Source organism: Ostrea edulis, chromosome 5 (assembly GCF_947568905.1).
Source record: "Ostrea edulis chromosome 5, xbOstEdul1.1, whole genome shotgun sequence".
In the NCBI taxonomy this organism is placed as follows: domain Eukaryota; kingdom Metazoa; phylum Mollusca; class Bivalvia; order Ostreida; family Ostreidae; genus Ostrea; species Ostrea edulis.
Window position 1 is genome coordinate 85,798,791 of NC_079168.1, and position 7,730 is coordinate 85,806,520.

The 7,730-nt window shown below is 35.4% G+C and overlaps 1 long non-coding RNA gene across 1 annotated transcript in view; it reads right to left on the minus strand.

Annotated features, from left to right (window-relative positions):
* Positions 1-3,514: 3,514 nt before the first annotated feature.
* The window catches only part of LOC130055109 (uncharacterized), a 7,308-nt gene continuing 3,092 nt past the window's right edge, over positions 3,515-7,730 (minus strand). The window contains exons 4-6 of the long non-coding RNA XR_008803348.1: positions 7,443-7,663; positions 6,599-6,663; positions 3,515-6,137 (exon numbers count right to left, since the gene is read on the minus strand). This is a non-coding gene — a long non-coding RNA (uncharacterized LOC130055109). The remainder of the gene's footprint in view (positions 6,138-6,598; positions 6,664-7,442; positions 7,664-7,730) is intronic.

Consider the following 7,730-nt stretch of genomic DNA (forward strand, 5'->3'; position numbering starts at 1 on the left):
TTTAAAGCGAATTAACGCGTAACTTTCGCGTTATAATGCGAACTATTCTCTCTCTATCTCTCTCTCTGTCTCTCTCTCTCTCTCTCTCTCTCTCTCTGTGTGTGTGTGTGTGTGTGTGTGTGTGTGTGATTGAATATTGTTTTACGTCCCTCTCGAGTGGAGACGTCACCACTGCCGGTGAGCGTGTATATATATATATAATTACTAGTATTAGTAACTACTTACTGTAATGTTTCTTGTTTGTATTCATTTAGGCCAGAAGTTAACTGCTTTGTGTACAAACATTTCTAAAATTTTGTTAAATTACTTACCAAATATTGAATATTCCCTCTTGCTAATTAATAATTAAACGCATTATTGAATTCTAAATCTTAAGGACTCTATTTTCCCCTCACAGTAACCTTTGTAGAGAATAGGTCAGAACCTCTCTCTCTCTCTCTCTCTCTCTCTCTCTCTCTCTCTCTCTCTCTCTCTCTCCATTTTCAGTTAAAGAAAATTTAAGTTATTCATGAATTAATTCAAAATGAAGTACACTGCACTTGTAGTACTAGTTTTCAAATACAAGGTAAATCATGGTCTCTTATTTATATATATATAAAAAAAAAAAACCCAACCCACAATATAAGAAGGAATCCTTTTCCCCACTTTCTGAGAGATAAATGAAATTATGTTTTGATGTATTGTTACTTTTACTGGGAGAAGTTATAGTTCGTTTAAAATATTACAGAAAGTAGTAAAAATGACGTACACAGGAGACATATTTCAAGCCTTATAAAATCCAGTCTGGCCTGAGCTTTTGGGGGCTTTGTCGGAGCTGGACCCTCTGGGGGCCTTAATTAAGGCGGTCCCAGACCCCCTGACTCGTGAAGTTGCCCCCCCCCCTAAATTCAATTCCTGAACCCGCCCTTTGTATATCTTTATTCTCGATAGAATTTGTATCTAGCCTAGCCTGTTTTTCCGCTCAAGTTTTATTCCGACTTAGCTATGAAATTTTGAAAAACCATTGTTTTACAATTAGACTACCTACATACATGCATTATAAAACGATAAATGAAAACCATGTTAATTTTTTAGAACGAGAACTCGTTTTTGTTTTTGTTTTTTATTTTGGTTGTTGTTTTGGTTTTTTTAATTCAAGAAACGAAATCATCACTTATTCATTTGTTTGGATCACGAAATGAAAATTTTTTCGTCTTCTTTACAACAACTAACAGTCTTAATAATCATCGTAAAACAATCGTCCAGAAGCCAGAAATTTTATATTGACTTCATTTTTGGCGGTTTGAATAATACTTTCTAATCGCTATGTTGAATTTTTGGGATGAAGAGACCCTTTAGCGTTTTCATAGATACTAACACAGATAACAAACAAAAAATCTCGTAAATGCTTTATGGGACCATTTGCAAACTTTGTATTGGTTTTCGTATTCTCATACAAAGAAAAACAAATTAAACATTTGTTTCGGTTATTTTGACTGGACAGTAAATGAGATGCGTTTTTAGATATTTAACCATACACTAGCTATAGATACCCAATGTCCCCCTTCACAACAAAATTTCAAGTCCTATAAAAAAAGATATTTATATGAATGAAAGGTGAAGATAACGAACAGTGATCAATGGTCGAGGCTATCTGGTACCGCTTACAGGGTGACGACCACGAGTTATCTCATCTTATGTAGGTACGAGTTATCCCTCGTGCCAATTTATAATTCACAATGATTCGTACGAATAATCGTCGTGTGTCAATTCTTTTATACTTATTTCTTGATAGACCAATATTAGGTAAAATAGGTCCTGTTGGAGCTCCATTGTGGTTGGCAAACACATGTATATTTATTATCAATTACGTAGGAAACATGAATACTTTCAATCATATTCAAATCAATCGGTTCTAAAAATGAGAAGCACAACACTGTTGATTATTTAAAACTCAGATTTTCGACACAACTCGCGTCTAAATCAAGAGACATATATTACATAAGCAAGTATCAAAAAACCCTGACAAATATTAATAATCTACATTGTTAACAAGAATGATACACTGTTGCAGTGAATTGAGAAAAATGGTAATTCTATGCATAAACATATAATTTTTTTTAATGCATATTAGGTACCGTGTGTTATAATGGATGTATTAGCATCACAACCTCCCCAAAGTATTAGACTGATATTTCTAAATCATTGATGTACAAATTTCGGGCAGAATATTTTAAAATCTTGATACACCATTAGAACGTCGTACTATTCATAATTTCACAGAATGTTGTGACAGCACATTGGTATGAAATACGCTTAATTACAATTAACAATGTGTACACTTTAAATCAACTTGAAATGTTATTTTCCATAGAGGATATCAAGACTTTTACATATTTGTTGTTTGAAAACTGATACCAACTTATAAGGCAACCTCCCTGTAACAGGTACCAGATTATAAAGCACTCTCCCTCTTAACAGGTACCAGATTATAAAGCACTCTCCCTCTAACAGGTACCAACTTATAAGGCAACCTCCCTCTAACAGGTACCAACTTATAAAGCACTCTCCCTCTAACAGGTACCAGATTATAAAGCACTCTCCCTCTAACAGGTACCAGATTATAAAGCACTCTCCCTCTAACAGGTACCAGATTATAAAGCACTCTCCCTCTAACAGGTACCAACTAATAAAGCACTCTACCTCTAACAGGTACCAACTTATAAGGCAACCTCCCTCTAACAGGTACCAGATTATAAAGCACTCTCCCTCTAACAGGTACCAACTAATAAAGCACTCTACCTCTAACAGGTACCAACTTATAAGGCAACCTCCCTCTAACAGGTACCAACTTATAAAGCACTCTCCCTCTAACAGGTACCAGATTATAAAGCACTCTCCCTCTAACAGGTACCAACTAATAAAGCACTCTCCCTCTAACAGGTACCATCTTAAAAGGCAACCTCCCTCTAACAGGTACCAGATTATAAATGGAGGATATTTTATAATCTGGTACATGTTGGAGGAAGTGTGCTTTGTAAGTTGGTACCTGTTAGAGGGAGGGTACTTTATAGAATCTGGTACCTGTTAGAGGGAGGGTGCTTTATAAGTTGGTACCTGTTAGAGGTAGTGTACTTTATAATCTGGTACCTGTTAGAGGGAGAGTGCCTTATAAGTTGGTACCTGTTAGAGGGAGGGTGCTTTATAATCTGGTATCTGTTAGAGGGAAGATGCTTTATGATTTGATGATAAAGCATTTTATCTCAAAGAGGTACCAAGTTATACAGCACCCTAACTCTAACAGGAAGCAGTGTATGCTAGGACTAAAATAATTATAGCTTCTCCCAAAGTAGAACTTCTATTGTGCTTATCAAAAACAATCGTTGTCAATAGTACAGTGTACTTGGGATCAGCTGGACTTGTTACACTACAGAAATCATGGAACACACTGTTTCCATGTTGTACCTGTTTGGTTGTGAATTCCAGATGATGTTCAACAACTTGTTCAACACCTTGTTTGAAATGAAAAGACTTGTAAAGTTTACAAATTTATTATAGCACAAGTCAATATTGTTTTAGAGTAGCTGATAACAAGTAATAAGTTTTCCAATAAAAATAAATGAGTACAAGCAGAAAAGGTTACATAGGGTGTTTTTCTGATGCCATTTCTAGAATAAAGTGCACCGCCACGGCACATGATACGCCCGTCACATATTGTTAACAGTATAGATTGTACCCATTAAAACATTTTTATTTATATCACCTTAATTAAATGTCACAGTGACATTAAAGTAGGATGCGACACACCTTCTACCTAAGATGCATTAGTTGACCAATTTTGGTGATTCTAGGTCTAATAGTTTTCAAGTTATGAGCCGGACAAGTTTTTGCCATATATGGCCATATCTTCTTAATGAAAAGTCACAGTGACCTGGTTTTAATGTGCGACACACCTTCTACCCAAGATGTATCTACAGACAAAGTTTGATGATTCTAGGCCTTGTAGTATTTAAGTTACGGGTCGGACACGAAAAAGCTAACAGACGGACGGGCATGAACGCCATACCATAATACGTCCCGTCTTAAGACGGGCGTATAAAAAGGCTTTAAATAGTATCAGCCATCATCAGGCTGTCACATACTTTCTTTCCATGAATAAAAGCTCCTAAACTTAAAAGTGACAGGAGGCCGGTAGATAGACAACTAGAGCTCTGCGGAAAATATTTCCCCAAAATTGACCATGATCAACAATCTGTAAATATTCTAACACACCAAAGAAGTTATTTATAAAGACCCTAGCTTCAAAACTGTGAGAGGAGTTAAAAGGTCAAACCGTCATTTATTTAATACATGTATATTTCCTCAAAAACTGACTCGGTTAAACCTGTAATTTTCAAAAAAAAAAAAAAAATTAAACAAAAATCAAAATCATAGCCACATACACATTTTCCATACCCATACAAATACTCTGCAGAATAAGGTTCTCAGTTGAATATTGGGAGAAATTTGACAAATCATGTACTTTCTATGTAATGTTTCCTCAAAATACTCAGTTCAAGAATCTGTAATTTTCTCAAACAAGGTTTTCCTATTAAGTGAACCTACAACCTTGACCTTAAAAAACAATAAGCATCTTCCTTTTATGGTGATCAAATGTACCAAGTTGTAAGATTCTGGAGCTTACGGTTCAGTCTGTATCCCATCTTACAAGGTCCGGACAGACAACACCATACCATAATATGTCCAGTCTCTGACGGGCAAGTACCATAATAAGAAAATCTAAAGTTATGACCCTAACAAGCTTTCACAAACTATAAAACATGAGGTGTTTGTAAAACATATAAGCCCCCATGGTGCAAAATTGAAAAGGGTTATACACATGCATAATTTGATTGATAGTAGTATCATCAATTCGAAATATTGAGCAAACAATATCTTCCTATGTCAGGAGTGGATTGACCAAGTGACCTAAAAATCAATAGGGGTCATCTACTCCTTATGCTGTACCAGGTTTGGTGTCAATCAAGCAAATAATTCTTAAAACATAAGAGACAACTTATATTACTATGTCCAGTTTACCCCTTGACTTTTGACCATATGACCTCAAATCTACTCCTTGAGATGTACCAGTGTACCAAGTTTGATGTCTGTCAAGCAAAGGGTTCTCAAGATATTGAGCAGGCAGTGTCTTCCTATGTCCAGAGTAGATTGACCCTTGACATTTCGACCTGAAAAACAATTGGGGTCCTCTTCTTTTCATAACCAACCCACATATGAAATATATTACGATCAAGTGAATGGTTCTTAAGATATTAAGCGGACAACATGTGGTCTACCGACCGACCAACAGGTGCAAACCAATATGCCCCTCTTCTTTGAATGGGGGCATAAATATAGTGTTATAACACTAAAAGGCTTCCATACATCTAAAAGTAACATAGGACAAGGCTAACTATAGAAACATTGAGATAGTCTAAACACTTAAACTCTGAAAAAGTAATATCTGATACTACCCTGAACCAAGTAAATTGACTCTGCTAAGGTATTTACATATTATAATGTAAAATCTAAATAGTTCCCTAACTCAATGTTATGTTCATTTCCTACTCTATGTAAAAGATAAGAGGCGAACACGAAATTCATGTGAAAAGTATAAACCTTAGAGTTCTTTAACCTAGCAGAGTGAGTAAATCTGAGTCACCTCTTTATATACGGCTGACAAAATCAATGGGATACTAAATATAAATGCTCAATCTGATAACCCAGGATTAAGCCTCTTGGCCAATGGAATTGCAGAAAACAAATTATGTTCAGGAAGACTGGCATAATGGCAGGTATAATGAATTACATAGCACAGTGAAAGGTAAACATGTGAAACATTAAGATATTTCCTTTATAAAATCTTAAATGTAAAGTTTGAAAAGGTTGCATGTATAGTACAATGTATGCCAGTGGATTTGAAAATGACCTGAATCAATGCTCTTTCTATTTGGTACAAAACAGATATAGTTATGATTAATCATTATATCATTGGGTAAAGGCGGCAGTCTGCTTCCCTTAAGGATGTATTCTAAACAGTGGATGCAATCAAAATCTCTGCCTCCACAAACATAATATCTTTGAAGTATTGGATGTGTGTGTTCATATTCTGTCCAATCCTGTAACATGAAAAACAAGACATAATCTTATTGGCTCATCCTAAATTTAGTATCCTATCAACGTTTAACTAGTAAATTGTATTCTTCTATTGTGTTATCGAGTATATCATGTATATAAGCTCAAACACAGTATTTATCACGTTTCTCTGAATAATTAGAATTTATCCTACCATCTCCTACCATTATCTTTTTCCTTTAAATATTGAATATCTTAGACAGAAAATAAAATCATAAAAACTTTATATATCACACAATGCGAAGTCAATATAAAATTACTGGTAAAGAAAGTTCAACTCTTTGACACAAGTATGATGGAAAATTAAAGATAACGGTGATAATGTTTCGAGGATTGTTTTCATCTCTCAAACAAAATACATGTAGAATTTCAGATTGAAAATAGAAGCAATGTTGACTATTTGAAATGACCATATGGAATTTGTGCATCACAAAGATTAACTTACATAATAGATTTTAGCCTAAACAGCCCAAATTCTTCCAAAACCAATGCACACAGTTCTAAACTACCCTGGATGAAAAAATGAAAGAAAAAAAGATTTATATATATATATATATGTCTGTTCTTAATGTTTGAATATCTTCACACAAATAAAAGATATAGGTTAACAAAGAGGCCCATGGGCCACATCGCTCACCTGAGTCACCCTGGTCCAGTTCTAAAGATTTTCCCTATATATTCGCATGTAAAACTTTGGTCTCTATTGTGACCCCATCCTACCCCCAGGGGTCATGATTTGTAACAAGAGGCCCATGGGCCATATCGCTCACCTGAGTCACTTTGGCCCATATCTGAAGACTTTCCATATATATTTCCATGTAAAACCTTAGTCCCTATTATGGCCCAAACTACCCTTTGCATACTTGAATCTACACTATGTCAGAAAGCTTTCATGTAAATGTCAATTTCTTTGGCCCAATGGTTCTTGAGAAGAAGATTTTTAAAGCTTTCTCCTATATTTGTATGTAAAACTTTGACCCCCCCCCCACTTGTGGCCCCATCCTACCCCCCAGGGGCCATGATTTGAACAAACTTGAATCTGCACTACGTCAGGAAGCTTTCAGGTAAATTTCAGCTCTTCTGGCCCAGTGGTTCTTGAGAAGATTTTTAAATGACCCCACCCTAATTTTGTGATTATCTCCCCTTTGTGCTAAGTTTTGGTTGAAATTGGCTCAGTGGTTCTGGAGAAGAAGATGAAAATGTGAAAAGTTTATGCCGACGACAGACAACTAACAAATTTTGATCAGAAAAGCACATTTGAGCCTGAGGAAAAAAAAATTAGAACTTACTGGCAAAATCTCGGTGCCCTGTAAATGTGATTTCTTACATCCTTATTGGCGGGGTAAAAGCATCTGTTAAATTCTGAGATGGTGTTCCCTGGTGAAATAGTATCCTTTACAAACAGACGGAAATGTCTTTTTGTTTCATCAACGCTTTGTGTGCCCTCGTGAACAAGTAAATGTATTTTTGATATGATAGTCTCATCTACTGGCTGCTTTAATCCTGGAAACTAAGAAAACATTCTAAATAAATACATGTAATTATATAAGGGGATTTGAAACAAAATGTATGCCTCT